Raw genomic sequence first — 19,234 nt, forward strand, 5'->3', positions numbered from 1 at the left:
TGGAGCCACTGCTACCTTTAGGCAACTCTCCTTCTCTCACCCCAGCACTTGTGTCAACCCCTATCTCCTCTCTCCTTGGAGCAGCCAGCTAAAGTCTCCTCCCACATGAGGGTCTGGACAGGACTGTACAACAGGTGTCTCACAACTTCTCCTTGGGTTCAGGAAACATGAAAGCCATTAATAACTCCTGAACCCAGAAGCCCAGAACTTCCTGTAAGACAAATGAGGAAAGGTAACTTTTATTCCTTCTGGAATCCCCTCAGGTGGAGGGTAGAAACAGCATTATCCTGCTTCAAATGAAGGTTGCCTCAAGCTGGGCAAGAATCCCTGCAAAGGAAAATTACCTACTCTTGTCAGCCCAACCCCCTCCCACAGTGAAGCATTGCTAAACTTGCATAATACTCAGTTCCTTCTCTACCTCCTGGCCCCCATAGAAGGAAGGAACAGACCCCGAGTCTCCTGGGAGAGATAGGGAGGCAGCCTCCACAAATCTCTGAGCTTCCACTTGGCCTCCCTAAGGAAGACCAAACGTGTCCTTGTGACCCCAGGAAAATAGCCTAATTTAGGCTCTGATCCAGGGCCAGTGGAAGTTCCAGAGGAAAGGCCTCAAGAGGAGCCCCGGGGCCAGCCCCGTGGCCAAGTGGTTAAGTACGCATGCTCCGCATTGGCGGCCCAGGGTTTCGCTGGTTCGGATTCTGGGTGTGGACATGGCACTGCTCCTCAGGCCACGTTGAGGCGGCGTCCCACATGCCACAACTAGAGGGACCCACAACTGAAATATACAACTATGTACTGAGGGGATTTGGGGAGAAAAAAGACAAAAAAAGAAGAAGAAGATTGGCAACAGTTGTTAGCTCAGGTGCCAATCTTTAAAAAAAAAAAGAGAGAGAGAGAGAAGAGCCCCTTCTCGTAGCCTTGGCCCCTTCATTGTGGCTGCAGATTAGGGCACAGTTCTGAGTGTTAATCCATGTGAAGGCTGCCTCAAGAAAGCTGATTCCCTTAGGCAGCACCTGGTACCAGAGAAATTCACAGTACCTGAAGCTGGGATCTGGGGTTCCCATACCCAAGCCACATCAAGGTACCAGTCAATTCATGCATTTTATTGGCCCTGACATTAGGTTTGGAGTGTGGGCTTGAGGGTATAAAAATTCAGGTAACCCATTCCCATCACATTCTATGTCACTGAAAATTCTTCAGGCGCCACAGAATATCGTGTAAATGAGACCCCCACCCCCACCCCCACCCCCCACGCCCCCCAAGCTGCACAGCACTGATCTCTGGGTATAAGCAGCAAGCCCATGAAATCTGTTTGTAGAGAAATTCATCCTCATCTCTCCAGTCACTGTTCAGCTAATACGTTTTCCTTCTTTTGGTAAGAGTCCTGCTTTCCCATAGGAACTGGAATCTGGGAAAAAGGAAAACAGTACTAGAAGCAGAACAAGAGTGTGGGATCACTCCTGGGTGGTACTGTCACCTCATTTGGACAGTTCACTGCCTAGATGTGCTGAGTGTGCAAATTCTGTCTCATTGCCTCATCCAGTGTTTCTCTGAATAGAAGCAAATATCTGGGCACCAGGTATGACTTGTTTTGTGACCCCAGCCAGTAAGTCAGCCCTTATGAGCCACCACCTCTCCCTTGGTTAGAAGCTGTTTGGCAATGGGTTCATGGAAGACATCCCAGAATGGGAGCTACATGCTGAATTCCCTAGTACTGGCTTTGCCATCGATTGTGTGATTCATCCTCTCTGATGTTCAAGCTGTGAGAAGCAAATTTGAAATGATGGATGTGCTATATTAAATATATCAATAAGAGCAGAAGTTAAACCTTGCAAGCTGTAGGGTTTGCTTCCTCTATAAGCCTGGCTATCTCTATGGGAACTGAAGGTTGCTTCTTTAGGCCTGTAGTCGGGGAGCTAGAGCAGAGTGGAGATACGGTGGTGGAGTGAGGATGAGCCATCTTTCACCTAATTTTTCCTCCCCTCTAAGTCTGAATACTGGCAGTGGCGAGGCAGGTGGTTCTAAGGGCTCCTTTCACTTTACCGTTCATGATGACCCCACACCGCCTTTACCTCCATGCCACCTTTCCCTCCTTCTTTGGATGCTTCAATCTCTTTGATGTTTTTCTTACCAGACGTTACTCCGCTTAGCCATTAAACAGCTTTAACTTTGATGACGTGGATATGGATGAGCACAAGGATCCACTTGGTCCCTTTGGTCACTTTTGCTTCAGTGAACTCAGTGGGATGTCCAAGAAGAAACCCTTGTGTTAGGAAGAGTTCTAAGAAGGTTCCAAAGATCCCTTCTTTTGCTAGTCACACCCTTGTATAAACTGCTCCCCTTGAGTGTAAGCTGGACCTCATGATTTGCTTCTGACTAATAGGATAAGGGAAAGGTGATGGGATATCATTTCCCTCGTTAGTTTACAAGATTGTGACTCGTGTCTTGCTAGCAGACTCTCTCCTGGCTTTGATGAAGCAAGCTGCCATGTTGGAGAGGCCTACATGACAAGGAACTGAAGGTTGCCTCCGGCCAACTCCAGCCAACAGCCATCCAGGAATTGAGGCTCTCAGTCCAACAGGCCTTGAGGAACTGCATCCAGCCAGCAGCTATAGAAGTGAGCGAAGAAGTGTGTATTTCCCCAGTCAAGCCTTCAGATGAGACCCCAGCCCCAGCTGCCACCTTAATTGCAGCCTTGTGAGAGACCTCGAGCAGAAAACCCAGGTAGGCCTTGCCTACATTCCTCACCAACAGAAACTATGAATTAATAAATATTTGGTTTTTTAAGCCACTAACTTTTGGGGTATTTGTTATATAGTAACTAACACACCCCTAAATTACTGTAACCTTGGTGTAAGATGTAGCATGGCTGGGAAGTCAGGCACCAAATGAGAGGACAACCTCCTTGACAACATTCCTGGAGATACTGTCTTCAATCTCGAAGACTATCCCCAATTCTCTTAGCTGCAGTGGTATCATTGTGCTCCCCCCAGCCCTGATTAGTCTCCAGGAGGTGAGGCCTAGGTAAGGTAATGCTGGGTGGAGTGGATGGCCAGGATGTGGGGTGTTAATCTGTCTGGAAGGGACATTGTGAGCTCGAAGTGACCCTCAGGGATCATGAGGAGTGATGATAAGGTCATTCTTCCCCTCCTCATTTTTTCCTTCCTTTTCCACTCACTCCACCCTTCCTTTTTCCCTACTTGTTTTCTCCTTTTGCCCCAAATTCTGGGTGGCTGCCCGACGACCATTCCTACAAATGATAGCCAGGTGATCTCTTGGTCTTGCAATAATTCTACCAAGCTGCTGGGCATCCTGAGGAAGTTTCCCTCGGGAGCGGCTCTTCCCATTCCTTGAGGTGTCCTCACATGCAGGGAGACCTCATTGTTGAGCTCAGAATGTGCCTTCCAGACAGATTAACACCTCACATATAACAGATTCTTCGGCGGGACCCACCCAGTTCCTGGACCCTGCCCTGGCCACTCCAGTGTCTACAATCGCAAAACCCATCCATACGCACATCTGCACTGACTGCTCACCTGTGAGATACTCAGGAATCAGCAACTTTTTCTAAATGAAGGTAAGTTACCATTTTCAGGAAAAGATTCATATCTCTGGTCCTTTTCAGAGCTGCGAGTTCTCTCCTCCCTTCTGCTCCAGGAAGGGTAGAGGAAGGGGAAGGGTGGACTGCTCCCCATTTTCCTTAGGGTCAGCTGAGGCGTGGGGACATGGCCCACCACCCAGACTTCCTGAGGGAGAGAAAGGCTCTTAGGAGCAGGTGACATTCATTCCTCACCAAGAGATCCAAGAGCAACATTTCCCCCTGCCACTCACCTCAGGGCCTAAACACCCCCACACTTCCAATTCCAAAACTTTCTGAGACAACAAGGGGAAATTCTGGCTGTATCCTTCCAGAGGAACGCATCCCACCCTGCAGCTGTGTATAGTTCAGGATAGTGAGGGAGCAGATGGAAAGACAAGTTGAGCCAAGTTCTGGACTTGAAGGGTTTTTCTCATTTTGAAAAGGCCCAAAAGTTTTTAGAGTAAACTTTTTGTACTTTTTATGAAAAAGTAAAGTGTTTTAAGTACAGGACATCTGAATAAGGTCAAATACAGGACCCAAGATAAAACTGAGAAAGCCACTGTCAGGCCCCCTACAAGGGACTGGTCATCTTGCAGAAACAGAAAGAGGAAATCAGTCAGAGCTGACTTCCCTCCTTCCTTTCCCTGAGCATAAGCGCTGGGAACCCCAAACCCACTCCCCCAAAGCACCACACAGAGAACACTACTCTCTCCTAGCAGAAACATTTATTGAGGACGATCAGTATCCTTGGTTGTGCTAACCATGGTTCTCATCAGAGGATGTGTTCTCGTGAAAACTGCAATGCTTTCTCAACAAGGACTGAATGATTTCTTTGGGGATATTTTTCCTCCCTGGAAGTGTTGGAGAAGCATTTCCTGTTTGAATAGAAGAGTCAGATCTCTGAACACAGTGCTTTCATTAGAGGTGAGGGTGGCCGGAGGGACGTAGCATACATCATGCAATGCAGGTGGGTCTTGGATAGGGCACAGACTCCCTGTAGGGTGAGGAAGGGGGTTGACTCTGGCATAAATGCTGGTCCTTGAAGGCCACAACTTTCCAGGGCTGTCTGATCCTGTCTCTTTTCTGTCTAACCCTTGTACGAAAACTCTTGTCAGGAGGGACAGCATCTTGGCTGCAGGATGTGGTCCTTGCCCATTCCCCTGGCTGTGGGTCAGAGAGAGCCCCGTAGTTGGAGGGATGCCCCTCGTCAGGCTCTACCTGGGCCTGCAGTTCCCCCTTCTGCTGACTTAACTCTGCAGCCTCAGGTTCGTATCTACACGGCAGTTTCTCCTCTAGGAGCTTCCCGATGGCTGCCATGAGCTCATGAGCTTCAGGAGGCCCACAGCTCACGAGAGCTTCACTTTGAGCTGGGTCTCAGAGCGGTGCAAAGGTTGACGTGAACTTGGCTTTTTGCTGGGGACTTTCCTGCCCTGTGATTTTTTTTCTTGGAATTAATCCACTGAAAAAACTGCCTCATTATTTTTCTGAAGTAACTTTCAGGAGGAAACTGTTCATTCTGTGACAGATACGGGGAAGTGCCCTCTAATTCTCTGTCCTCAATAGAGTGGCTCTTCTTTCTGGCTTTAGACATCCCAACTCCTGAATCCTCGCTTCCACATTCTCCTGCTCTGGAGTCCAGAGGTCTCACTGTCTTTGCAGCTGGTGGGAAATTCCTATCCTGGCATTTCCATGAGACATGCTTAGAGGCCCAGGGTTCCCGCTAATCTCCATTGTCCTCCAAGTGGACTTGCAGCACCTGGGAAGCTCCCATGTCCCCACTGGAGACGCTCTGGGACTGAGTCAGTGAGGAGTCGAAGGCAAGCTATCTGAAGTAAGGGATATGTCAGCGGGAGAGCCTTTAGGCTGGCTATGTTCCTTGCTCTTCAATTGAAACTTCAACTCGGTAGGGAGCTGTTTTTTAATGTCTGATGGTTTGGAATCTTGGGGAACTGGTATTTTTGGTGAGGGACGTTCACTGGTCAGGGTAGTTTCTACTTTGCTCACATTGATATTTACCATTTGGGAGCTTCCCAACTTGTTGGTTGTCAAGATGTCACAAGATTGTGATGTAAGAATGCACAGCTCCTCAGCCTTGAATATCTCCCTGAAGTTCATGGTGGACGTGGAAAAATGTTTTCAATTCTTCTCCACTATCTTTTGGCCCTGAATCATGTCCTCTCTATCACTGGAACTCACATTCTCATCCCTTGGCACATGTCCAGCCCCAGCTTGCCTTGTGGGCACCTCTCAGCTGCATCTGTTATTGTCTAGTGCAGTCTTACTGTGACTCACTTTGTCTATAAAGCTGTGTGTGAGGATCTCTGAAGTCTGTCTGCCATGCTCGATTGCCTGGATGTCCTTGGCAAGCTCCCGGTCGATATCACAGTGGGATGGTTTTAGGGACCCCTGTCCTTCGTTGCCCACAGATGAGGTAGCAGGGAGTGGAAGATCCAGGATGGGGACTGAATTCATTGTTTGCAACTTATTTCCCTGAAAACTTTTAGAGCTTCCCTCAGGGGGCTTGGAAACCTCAGCTTTGGAATCCACCCCAGAAATATAGGTGGCTGAGGAGAGAAAGTCAAATTGGGGAAGAGGCCATGTTTTGGCTTCTCTCAACTTATAGGATTTTATGGATTCAAGAACTTTGAGGGGTAGACCCCACCTCTGACTCACACGAAACCTTATAATATGGGCTTCTAGCACCTGTCGGGTGTTGGGATCCAGAAAAGAAAGCTCTGGAGTGGTCATCTGGGGGTGGACCCCACCTACTGTTATGTTTTTCAAATTTCTGTTTTCCATATTGTTCTGGGAACTCCCAGAAGGAGGGGATGGGTTGTCCTCAGCCAGCCATGAATGACACACCCCAAGGGGGCTCCTCCCCGCAGTGATCTGCCAAAACTACTGGCTTAGATGTAATCTAAGAATGGTTTTCACTTCATTCTGGTCTGTGTCCTTCCTTGAGACATTTAAGAGTTCATTCCCTGAGTAATTCCTTGAGTGACACACACAGCTACTTTTTGTCTCTGAGGCAGCCCTCAGACTCTTCAGTAGGTAGCATTCTGAGACCCTTGGAGGACTATCTTCTGGGCTCTTCTCTAGGATATATCCAAGATTCCTCTTCATGTCCTGCCTTAGTTGAAACTTTGTTGAGATCGTCTCATGGAAGCTTCCTGGGAAACTCAATTCAGTCTCTGCTCGATCCTTGCTACTCTGGCCCTGAAGCTGATGGAGCTGTGAGTGAGCATGTCTGCCTTTTTGCTGAGATGTTTCTGTGCATTTACACAGAGACTCTAGATTCCTACTGGCATGGAGGCAGCAGTGTGAGAATAGCCTCCTTGGAATGTGGAGCTCCATTTTATCCTGGGGTTCACTGGTGATATGAAAATGGCCAGAAAGGACAGAGACTGGCACATAGGCATGTGAGGACTGGCTGACCAAAGGAGGGGTGAGAGCTTGAGGACAAGTGGCTTCTTGAGATTTTTGGAATGCAGGGACTAAACCCCACAGACTTTCTTGTTGCTTCTGCAACATGTGCCATTTCAGGTGTTGATTTTCAGTTGAGATATGAGAGTCTGACTCAATCTGGGATCTATGGAAAGACACTCCATGGTCCCTAATCTGGGATGGAGAAGAAGATGGTAGGATTGAGAGTGGGGATTGAAGGTGGGCATGGGGCTGGACCTGAGTGAAAGGTGGGGGCTGGGATTGGGGGTTGGTCTGAGAGAAGGGTTGCGGATGTACATCGGGGAGGGGAGGAGGGTGAGAATGGGGAAGTGGTGGAGATTCTTGATCCCACATCTTGACTGCAGAAGCATTACAGATTCCATTGAATAAGACAAAATGAGACCCTAGTGGGGCACTACTTCTAGAAACCAGGAGAGTGGCCACCAGGGACTCACTGTGCAGAGAGGGAAGACCCCAAAAGAGCTGGGTATATTTCTGCTGCAAGTTTTCTCCCAAAGTCTTGACATACAGTAGCTGTTGACAAATGCTCAGCTGCTCTGGTTTGCCTGTGATGTCCCAGCCAGTTTAGGGGGCTGTGGTGTCTTGTACGTCAAGTGGCTGCAATGAATTCCCTGAAGACATCCGTTGGTTTTCTGAGCACATTTGTTTTGAAAATAGTCCTTCCTCCTTTTCTTTCTTCTCTAATATCTGGAAATCCATTCTCTTTTTTATTTGTCTTGCCAAGAATGCCTGGCCGTTAAGGCCAAGGAAAGAATGGCTGCTGGCCTCCATGTGATTGGTAGCAGAGTCTCCCCAGAGACAGGTCTCTGGTAGACGGAGGGAAACTTGCTCTCGTTGAAAATCAGAGTGTGATAATGTGGGGAGGAACATGTTCTTGGCAGGAGCCTGACAACAAGAGAATTCTGAAATTGACAGACTTGAATGGTCAGTGCCTCTGACTGTTGGGACATAAGTGGACAACCCACCAGGGCTATCTGGAGATGAGTTCTCCGGAACAGACTTCAATAAGATGGAAACCGATTTAGATTGAGTCACAGTTAAAGGGTGGTCTGTCGGTGGTGAGACAGACAGGCTTGGTGGTGTGTGATGACAAGCCAGTGAATCATTGGGATTCATTATCTGGGACAAATTTGGTAAGGCGTTAATATCTTGGGAAAAGGTGCGGTCAAGAGAGAAGATCGTATTCAGAGACAGAGTGGCCTCTGGTTGGAGAATAGGACCCGTTGCCTGGGTGTCATGTGGTGGCAGAGGGGGAAGGGCAAGGGGTTGGGGTGGGGAACGGTCTGCTGGGAAGTTGGACTCCAAGGGAGGAAAAGGCTCTGGTGGCATAGAGTGACCCGGTGGTGAGGGTGAAAGAAAGTCAGCTAAGGGTGTCGTTGGGTTAGGTGAGAGGACGGAGGGGGGCGGTGGGGAAGGGTCAGGTGGAGGGGATGGTGTTAGGTCTCCAGGAGGGACTTCTGAGAAGGCGGAGGACAGAGTGAATGATGACTCAGTCCCAGAAGCTGTGGAAGCCATAGAGGACACAGAGGCAGTATCATCTTCCAGGTCCTCCAGGAACAGCAGCCGATTGACCTCCATGGTTGTGTTATTACACACCTCACAGGAGGGGTCTGGACATAGCAGTTGACGAAAGCAGGTGGTATCGTGATACTGGCCCCGGGGACTGAAGGAGACAGGATATACATAGCTGCAGCCAGGACCAGAACAAATATATGGGGCCCTGGTCTGACAGAGGTAGGGGCACCCATTGCATAGTGTCCTTTCACATCCCCCCACTTCCTTGAGCTCACAATCTATGTTGTTTCCTTCTCCCTAAGACTTTCACAATCTGGATTTCAAAATCTGAGGATTTTCCCTCCCTTATTAATCTCACGTTTCACTGAGGCCCTAGAAATTCTTAGACCCTGCTAAGAAGCGGGATACAGGAAAGAAGGATTGTGTTTAGTCACCTTTGCAGCAGAGAAAGCACCTTCCTTGCCTCCTCTGCTTTGCTCTGGCAAGCTCTCCAACCTGGGAAACCAGGAAAGTGATGAAGACAGAAGCAAAGAGATCTTTTAGGAGGCAGAGTAGAATGTCCTTTATGGTACCCTTGGTAGATTGGACTTGGAGAGCTCTAAGAATTAGGATTCAAGATCGCACGGTTAATGATAATCATAAAGCTCACGTATGTATGTTGCTTTATCATTCACAAAGGGCTTTCATTCATATATGTATGTCATCCCATGTGAGGCTCAAAAACACCATGTGAGGAACATAGGTCACTGGTTACTTCAAGGAAGAATCTGATCATCCAGGAAGTCAAAGTACTTTCACAAGGTCAGGAGACAGAAGTTCTGACTCTTGACATCTCATATGGCCACTTATTGGGCAATGCCCATTGCCCAGGTCCATCACTGCTTCATGCCCAGATGTGGGCAGAGCAGGAATCTGAGAAATGTTTCAGGTTCTGACTGCTTTCCCATGAGCCTCTCCTCTGAGGGCTCTGTTTTCTGAGAGGGACTGTATCTAGTGATTGACATCCTCAGAGACCATGGACCTGGGACCTTATGGAAAGGACAGGAAGGGTCACCCTTGGAGAGCTCAGGTGGGATAGGTAGAACTTTACCACTTGGTGTTCCACCTTTTCTTCTCCTCTTGGCTCTGCCCTGACACTGAGAACAAAAAGAAAAGAATGAGGGGCTGGGACTCATTGGTCTCACTTCTCTGTTTAGGAAAGTCAGATATTTGTTATCCAAGAGTAATATGACTCTCTATTTTAATTCCTATAATTTTGCGTTCCTTCCTTTTATTAATTTTTAAAGGTGATAAAATACTTTCAGTTTTTCCTGCTTTGAAAACCTCGAAGGAGGATTTTTGGCTAGAGTCCACACTTGATATTCTCAGTCAGAAGTCCTCTGCTCAAGGAGGGCATAGCCTCTGAGGCCCACAGTCACATCTGTGCTTCCTCAGATGGGACCCTGTATCCTGGGACAGAGCTCTTGCTCCAGCATCTGCTCAGAGACTCAGCTCTGTTCTCCTGATCTGCCCAACACGAAGGAAGGCTTGGCAAGTGGCACCTGACATGGCAAGATGACTCATGATCAAGTGCTGGGAACGGTGTTCTCCTACACAGATCTGAAACGCTAAATAACTGAATCAAGGACTACAGAATCACTGTTTGGGATTTTATTTGGGAACCTACCAGCACACCCAGATAGTCTGTGAGCTTTAAATGGAATCCTTAGTCCTCCCTGAAGCCCTAGTTCTGCCTGTTCTCTTCCCCTAAGAGAGCAATGGTCTGTCCTCTCCTCAGACTTCCCATTTTAGGTGTCTCTCTGGCCCAGCCAAAGTCATTTAAAAATGTGAGAAAGGGAACAGGAAAATAAAGAATTATCCTTTGAGGAGTGCCTTTTGGTTCCAGCTCCTACACTTAAAGATCTTGGGAGTCTTTACTACGGTCCTTAGGAGAAGCAAAAGCTGAGCAAACTGAAAATCAATGGCTTTTCTTGAAGTCACCAGAGAATTGAGGTTGCAGGGCAAACTACTACCCAAAATCTTCAGAGAGGGTGAATGCAGAGAATCACAGTTAAGATCAGCTTACCTGGAGCAGAAGCCACTAGAGCCATAAACTGTTAGAAACACGTAAAAGACACTGACAAACTGCTGAGGATGCATGTGGGCTAGCATGAAAGTGAGAAACTCCTGGAGGACCATTTAAGGGGAGGGCCCACCTACTCATGAGTTTTACTTCCAGGAACCCTACTAAGTTCTCACAGTGAAGAACCATGAAGAAACTCTAATGTTTCTGGCACGGGAGGGTGGGGAAGAAAGGTTACCATTTTGAAAGGATTTTGAAATATCCCCTGAGTGTGCTCCATAATAAAAGCCTCCTCAGCAGGGGAAAAGACTACCAAGACTTATCCCACGTGGGTGAAGGGCAATTACCCAACTGCAGCCCCCTGTAGCCTTCCGGTCTCATCTAAAGAGTTCAAAGAAAAGAAAAAAAAAGCTCAGAAACACTTGTGAACGTCACAACCCAGGGACACAGGCCCACTAAAAGATTTAATTATATCCCCTCCGTTAACACCTTCCCACCGCATCCCCAGGGCTGCAGTATAGTGATGGGATCATAGCTGAAAGAGTTGCAAGGCATAGGCTCTGTTTAAGGAGGAGATTTAGGGGAACCTAAAGACACAAGAAACACAAAAACAAGGACACTAGAGGAAATTGAGGCCTCTGACATGCACAGCTACGGTAAATATTAAACACAGCCCAACACCTAGCCAGATGAGCATAAAACTTCACACTAAAGGTTTATTTATTTCAGTTCCTGTTTCCTAATACAGCATGTCTGGCTTTCAACCAAAAATTACAAGGCATGCTAAAAGGCAAGAAAAAACAGTCTAAACAGACAAAGCAAGCATCAGATCCACATTCACATTGACACAGGTTTTGGAATTATCACACATAGAATCCAAAATAACCATGATTAGTATGTTAAGGGCTCTGATGGAAAAAGTAGATGGCACACAAGAACAGATGAGGAATGTCAACAGACAGAGGGAAATTCTAAGAAAGAATCAAAAGGAATGTTAGAAACCAAATACACTACAAGAAATGGAGAGGGCCTGTGATTGGCTCATCTGTAGACTGCATACGGCCAAGGAAGGAATATGTGAATTTGAATATATGTCAATAGAAACTTTGCAAACTGAAATGCACAGAGAAAAAGAAAAAAAAAATTAAAGCCCAGACTATCCAAGAACTGTGAGACAGTTTCAAAATATGTAGCATGTGTAATTGGCATACCAGAAGGAGAAAAGAGAAAGAACAGAGTAGAAAAATATTTGAAGTAATAATGGCCAAGGATTTTCCAAATTAATGACAGGTTAACCATAGATTGTAGAAGCTCAGAAAAGACCCCAACAAGATAAATACTAAAAAAGTCTATACTTGGACATATCATTTTCAAACTGTAGGAAACCAAAAGATAAATCTTGAAAGAATCCAGAGGAAAATAAACACCCTACATCTAGAGGAACAAGGATGAGAGTTGTGGGATTCTCATCATAAACCATGCAAGCAAGAAGAGAGTGGAGTGAAATATTTAAAGTGTTGAAAGAAGAAAAAACACCACCCACCTAGAATTTTATATCTAGTGAGATTATCATTCAAAAGTGAAGGAGAAATAAAACCTTTCTCAGACAAACAAAAACTGAGGGAATTCATCAGCAGCAGACCTGCTCTGCAATAAATATTTTTTAAAAGTTCCTCAGGGAGAAGGAAAATGATAACTTGGATCTTCATTAAAAAGAGGAAGAGAAGGAATAAATTAAGGTAAAATGAAACTTTTATTTTTCTTATTCTCAATTGAGCTAATAATAATAGTGACAATGTATTGGGTGATTATAGTATATGGATAAGTGAAAGGAATGAAAACAATGTTACAGAGGACTTACATTACTTATAAACGTATATTACAAACTCTACAGCAACCACTGAAATTTTTTTTAAAGAACAATTGATATAGTAAGAGATGAGAGAAAATGGAATCATAGAAAATGCTTGTCTAAAACCAGAAAACGCAGAAAAAGAGAAGAAAAAAGAATAGATATAATGAATAGTAAACAGTTATACACATTGTAGATATGAGTCCTACCGTATTTTTAAAAAATCGCTAAATATAAATCGCGTAAATTCACCAATTAAAAAACAGAGACTGTCAGTGGATAAAAAAACAAGACCCAATTAAATGTTGTATACAAAATGCCCACTTTAAAAATAAAGATACAGATAGATTACAAATAAAGACAGAGAAAAATGTACCCTGCTAACACTAACCAAAAGAAAACAGGAGTAACTATATTAATTTCAGACAAAGCAGACTTCAGAACAAGGAAAACTATCAGGGATAAAGAGGGGTATTACATAACCATAAAGGGTCCATGCTCCAACAAGACACACAGTCCTCAACATGTATACATCGAACAACATAGTCTCAAAATATGAGGCAAAAACTGGTAGAACTGCAAAGAGAAATAGTTGAATCCATTGTTATGTTTGGAGATTTCACCCTCTCTCTCAGAAATGGACAGATTCAGCAGGCAGAAAATCAGTATAGATGCAGTTGACCTGAACAGCACCATCAGTCAACGTGATCTAATTGACATTTTGTAGAGTACTTCATCCGATAATACACATTCTTCTCAAACTCTCATTGAACATTCACCAAGATAGACCACGTTCTTGGCCACAAAACACACTTTAACAAAAATAAATAGAGATTGTACAAAGTATGTTTTCAGACCATAATGGAATTAAACTAGGAATCAATTACAGAAGGATAGCTGGAAATCCTAAAATGTTTGGAGATTAAACAACACGCTACTAAACACATTGGTCAAGGAAGAAGTCTCAAAGTATTTTAAACTAAATGAAAATTAAAATAGAACTTATTAAAATTTATAAGGTATAGCAAAAGCAGTACTTAGGGGGAAACTGATAGCATTGAATGCATCTATTTGAAAAGAAAGATTTGATATTTCTGAGGGACCTGATTTACTTACCTGATTGATGTCTCTCTCTTTCCGAAATATTGGGAAACATGGACTCCTCTTTAGGTAGCAGAGTGACAGAAGAAGGAGCCCCACCCCACACAGGAAGGCAGGGATGGGAATACCTAGGAGCTCAAGCTGGAGCTCAGCCATGGTGCATTAACATTCCTCAGACAAAGAGGGTGATCTGCGTCACCAGAAGTGCACTGCCACCTCAGGCAGCTGGGCGTTAAGAGTGCACATTCTAGACTAGAGTTCCAGGCCCGCATCACAGAGCTTTAGCATAGACACCAAAGGTTCTTGAAGGTCGGGGAGGGGAAAACACAGAAGTGATGAACCCACAACCCTTCCCCCACCATCCAGGCCAGCAAATCAGTCCACCCCTCTGAGGCCCTTTAGATACTTCCAACTTACCTTCCAACTCCACATATTCACCATAGCATATATTTCACCTTGGTGAAATTTTCTATTTATTCTGTTACCCAGCTATTACCTAAGAGCCTTTTATTGCTTGGTGATCTCCTTTTGGACCCCCACGTCATCTTTGAAAGTCGGTCCTGTGCCCAGGGATTTACATCCCCAAGATCTACTCGGCCTTCAACTAAAACTTCCCCTCATACATAATGTGTTTTTACCTGTATGAAACCAGAAATACACTCAGCAGCAGCCCCACCTCCCGTTATCTCCTCAAAAGAATCCCCTATCACCAAAAAGCGTGAGAGAACAGAGTAGCCTGTATCAACCAACAGAAAGCATGAGAAAGAGGGCCACAAGGGCGTGGCACATCCGTGGACCCAGGGCAAACAACTTGAAAATGTTTGGTAGTTCTTCTTTTCCCCGAATCCCTCTTAGGCTAGTCAGCCTCTAAAGGTTCTCAAATCTGGCCCCCTCCACCCATACGGTGTCTCACCCTGCTGCTCCCTCTTTTTCTCTGCCAAATCCCCTCCTCCCAGCAAAATTTTAAACTTTTCCATTATTTTACAGAGCAATTGTGCTGGACCATGACCTGCAGGGTCAAACTCATCTTGATTTAGGGACTAGGCTTCTCTTTAGCATAACTTCTAGTGAGCACAGTTGTAATCATATTTGACAGTACCTTTAGATTTTTTTTGAATCACACCTATGGTTACTTCTTCCATGAAAGTTTTTATGATTTTTTTCCCCATCTACTTTCTATCTTTTCCCCAAAATTCCCATTGACATCTCTGTACCTTTTTAAACAATAATGTCATTTTTGTTGATGGTGTATATATGTTTATTTCATCTCCCCCCACGCTAGCTAGTCATTTAATAGTTATAACTTTTACAGCTTCATTGTTCAGTGCTAAACTGCTGGAATGAAGCCCTGTGTCATGTCCTCCCTTTGCCTGCCCGCATTCCCTCGCTGAGTCTGATGAATCTATCTTGGCTGCAGACACCCAATCCTTTCCCTCCCATGTGAGAGGGTTTACCAGTAACGACAGCTCCTTTCTTTCCCTGTCTTCTCCCTCATCCACAGCTTCACCATCATCTCTGCCCAAAAGGAAGGTACACTTCAAGCCCACCCCTCTCATGTACCCTCCCTCGACTGCAGGAGGTCTCTGTTCAGACAAATCCCTCTATGTATCTTTGCTTCTCTGGCATTGTTTTTTTTTATAGCAAGTCTGGTCCTGACTGCCCCTAAGGTCCCCAGGACTCATGATTGTAAAATCATCCTTTAAAGTCTGAGCAAGATAAGCTCCACCAACAATAGTTTCAGGTGGAGCCGGCCCCATGGTCGAGTGGTTAAGTTTGCACACTCCGCTTTGGTGGCCCAGCATTTTGCCGGTTTGGATCCCGGGCGCGGACATGGCACATTCATGGACATCCATGTGTGTGTGTGTGTGTGTGTGCTGATATAGAGAGAAAGGGGAGGGAGGGAGCGGAGACAGAGACAAAGTGGAGAGATATCGAAAATGGGTCAAAATACTAATGGGTACACCTGGATAAAGGGTATATGGTTGTTTACCATCCATGCAACTTTTCCACAAGTTTATCTTTAAATAAATACATTTTAAAAATGGACCGTTGGCTGTTGTCCCAAATTTTGCCTAACCTTTGAAATTTCTGGCTTTGATTCCCGTACCTGCCAGCGCTAGCCTACCCAGACCCCAGAAGTGTGCAATGGTGACTTTAAAACAGTTATCGCAGGTTCTGTCCCAGGCAAGAAACCCTGGATCCTCTTTGCACATTTAAAGTGTGCTAACATTTCAACAGGGTTTCACAAAATACTGGAAAAGAGCATCCCCCCCAAAATTTTTTTTTAAAAAATTACACATAATATAAAACAAGAACCAAAGGAAAGAACAAAATATTCAACATGTGTACAGCATGAAACCCTTAATTTCTTCCTTATCTGGTGCCACTGGGTCGTCCGTCTTCTGGGGTTTTGTGGTGTGAGTTGGTTTGCCGGCACTGCCTCTGCTCTGCTAGTCAGTTACCACTCCTGCACCGGATTTCCGTCTTCAAAAATTGTGTTGACGTCTTTTGTCATATCTTCTCCCCTTCTTGTCATCCTCAAGGGCCTTATTCTTTTTAAATCCTTTACTTGTTTTGGCAGCTTTATTGAAATATAGTTCACATACTATACAACTTACCCATTTAAAGTGTATAATTCCATGATTTTTAGTATATTCACAGATGGGTAACCATCACCACAGTCAATTTTAAAGCACTTTCATGACTTCAAAAAGAAACTTCATAACCTTTAGCTGTCATGCCCCTGTCCTCTCATCCTCCCAGCCCTAAGCGACCACTAGTCTACTTCCTCTCTCTCTAGATTTCCCTGTTCTGGACATTTCGTATGAATGGAATCATATGAGGTTATTTGTGACTGGCCTCTTTCACTTCTGCATAATGTTGTCAGGGTTTGTGCATATTGTAGCATGTATCAGTACTTTTTATTGCCAAAAAATATTACATTGTGTGGATATACCGTAATTTATTTACCCATTCATCAGTTGATGGACGTTTAGGTTGTTTCCGTCTTTTGACCGTTATGAATAATACTGCTATGGACATTTGTGTACAAGTTCTTGTGAGGACATATGTTTTCATTTCTCTTGAGTGTCTAGCTAGAAGTGGAATTTCTAGGTAATATGGTAATTCTGTGTTTAACTTTTGAGGAACTGCCAGACGGTTTTCCAAAACAGCTGCACCACTTTTCATACCCACCAGCAGCATAGAAGGGTTTCAGTTTCTCGGCCTTCTAACACTTGCTATTATCTAACTTTTTGATTCTAGCCATCCTGTGTGTGAAGTGCTATCTCACAGTGGTTTTGATTTGCATTTCCCTGGTGACTAATGATGTGGAGCATCTTTTCATGTAATATTTTACTTTTGGGGAAGGAGAGGAGATAAAAAAGTGTTTGATCTCCTGTGTTTAACTCATCATACAGTAGCTCGTTTTAAATGTATTACAGGAAAGAAACTTTCTTCTAAATCTTTGAAAACACTTGCATGGTGATGTGAAGTCCTTATCACATGTACAGTTTTCTCCTTCTGTGCTCTCTACGTGCTGCAGTCACTGTGTGACTGAGGGACTGCAACACCGTGCACTGCATTTGCTTAGGAAGATTCCTTTCTGCGTGGGGTGGAGGGAGGAGTTAACTCAGTGACTTCTCAGGCTTGACTACAGGGCTGAGCAGAACTGATGGCCAGAGCATCTGAAGCTCAGTGCGTTTCCTCCCCATGGCTCTGTCCATCTGTTTTGGGTCAGTGAGCTCCACAGGTAGTAAATGTCAAAGAAACGTGAGAGCTGTGACATGGGCACAAAGCATACACCTGAGAGACGGATGGCAGGATGTTCCCATGGGCTTTTGCCCCTTAACCGTAGTGTAGGAGACGGGCCGTATCACACGTGCCAGATGATAACTGTGAAAGTGGGGTAAGGGCTACATGGGAAGTTCCACTGCTCTTGTGCATGTTCAAACATTTCTGTAATAGAAAGCTTAAAATAATGAAAGAAGCTGGGTGCCTCCTAAAGAGAGGGAGGGGACGAGAGGAGACCTGGCAAGGGGGCTCAGTCCGTCAAGACAAGGGTTTAGCTCTCTCAATAAGGACATTTCAGGAAGTGTAATCATTGAGGTTAGGAAGGAAACCTCTTTTCATATAACAGGAAAGAAGGAAAGGAGAAACGGGAAAGGGTTTTTGTGAAGGTTTATTGACGGAAAGTTCCTGTCTCCTGACTTCTAGTTCCTCTGTGATCAGTGGTCCAGCACATCTACTGAGCAAATGGAGACAGCCTAAATTTGAGGAAAGTGAAGGAGATTTGAAATAAATTTGAGTGTCCCTGGAGAGAGAATGGAATAAGGAAACAGAGACCTAAGCTCCATTTGTCTTGTTCTCATGTTAGTAAGCATGGGATAATTCTTTGTGGAATGAGTGAGTGATTTCCAGCTAGTGCTGGGGCTGAATTTACTGTGGCATCGGTAGACTCCATTGTGAGATTTAATCCAATAGTGATCAATTAGTTATAGGAAGGCATTTCTGGGAAAGGCAGAGAGATGGGATTTTGCCAGACAGGAAGGATTAAAAGGGATTGGATGGGGCCCATTAGTAGCGGAGCTTTTTAAATGTTGGTTACCTGACAGACCATCAAGTCTACCCCGGAGAGGGAGGAAATGTAAACAAGAGCTTGACCGACAGACAAGGAGTAAGTGGAAAAATGAAGGGCCTGGAGTTGAAAAGTTAACAAGGGGCATATGAATCAGAAGAATGAGAGACGAGGCCAAGGGGTGGAATGTCCGACTGTAATAATCTGGATGGCTGAAGTGTTCCTGGTGATAAGCTCTGGAGTGTGGCAGTAACTACACTGGAATGGAAGTAAAGGACCCTAAGATGAGATGATGTAGAAACTGAGAGGCTGGTCTTTGGCTGGTCTATCCACATCGATGGTAGAGCCCTCCATGGCCTCCTCACCTCTTCAAGTCTCCTGCCCTGGGCCCCATCCCCCTCCCAGGACCTCCACAGAATCTGCATTCTTTCTTTGACCTCAAGTTTCAGACATTGTGGGTTCAATGGCATAACTCTGGACAAGAAGATAAAAGTGTGGAGTGAGAGAGGCTGTAGTGGACACCGGTTTTGTTTTTGGTTTTTGTTTTAACACCTAGCATTCACAAGCCTTTCTGGGAAAACTACCTCCAGTGCCCTCTGGGATACTCACCCCATTTGTGTAGTGTGTGTGTGTGTGTGTGTGTGTGTGCGCGCGCGCGCGTGCGTGTTCGGTTTTGTTACAATAGTTACCATTATAATTGTATCTTTTCTAATGTCCTCAAATTCCTTTCCCTTACTCGGAGTCTTATTTCGTTTGTCACCTATATCTTGACCCCCTCTTATTACTTATAGAACAATCATTTTATTCTATTTTTCCCTTTTTCTCCTCCCTTCCATTTTTAAAATCATGTTGTTTTTAGAAAACAAAATTGGTATTTTATTTTTCCACCCTTGTAGCCATCTTTATTTTACTTAGACGTCTACAACTTAATGTATTTAACGCTCACCATCATAGTGCTTTTTGAATTTTGCCCCAGTTGACACTCAGCCAATTTTTGAGTCCCAGTCTGTCTAAGTGCAGTTGCCTTTCCTCCAAACCCCTGTTGTAAGGTGGGGTATGTGTGCAGTCCATGGTGAGACCCCCATA

At 45.0% G+C, this 19,234-nt stretch overlaps 1 protein-coding gene across 30 annotated transcripts in view; it reads left to right on the top strand.

Moving 5' to 3' along the window:
* Positions 1 to 19,234, top strand: part of LOC106781248 (ral guanine nucleotide dissociation stimulator) — a 137,291-nt gene that overhangs the window by 69,772 nt on the left and 48,285 nt on the right. For 7 of the 30 annotated variants that reach the window (XM_070246961.1, XM_070246966.1, XM_070246959.1 and 4 more), the window contains 2 exons: positions 2,453 to 2,721; positions 3,432 to 3,574. The exons of 5 other annotated variants lie outside the window; for them this stretch is intronic. The gene's annotated coding sequence lies outside the window, so the exon portion shown is untranslated. Of the gene's footprint in view, positions 1 to 2,449; positions 2,722 to 3,431; positions 3,575 to 19,234 lie in introns of those variants that run through there. 18 more of the 30 variants (XR_011430633.1, XM_070246958.1, XM_070246956.1 and 15 more) reach the window with 4 other exon arrangements.

Source organism: Equus caballus, chromosome 22 (assembly GCF_041296265.1).
Source record: "Equus caballus isolate H_3958 breed thoroughbred chromosome 22, TB-T2T, whole genome shotgun sequence".
NCBI lineage: Eukaryota > Metazoa > Chordata > Mammalia > Perissodactyla > Equidae > Equus > Equus caballus.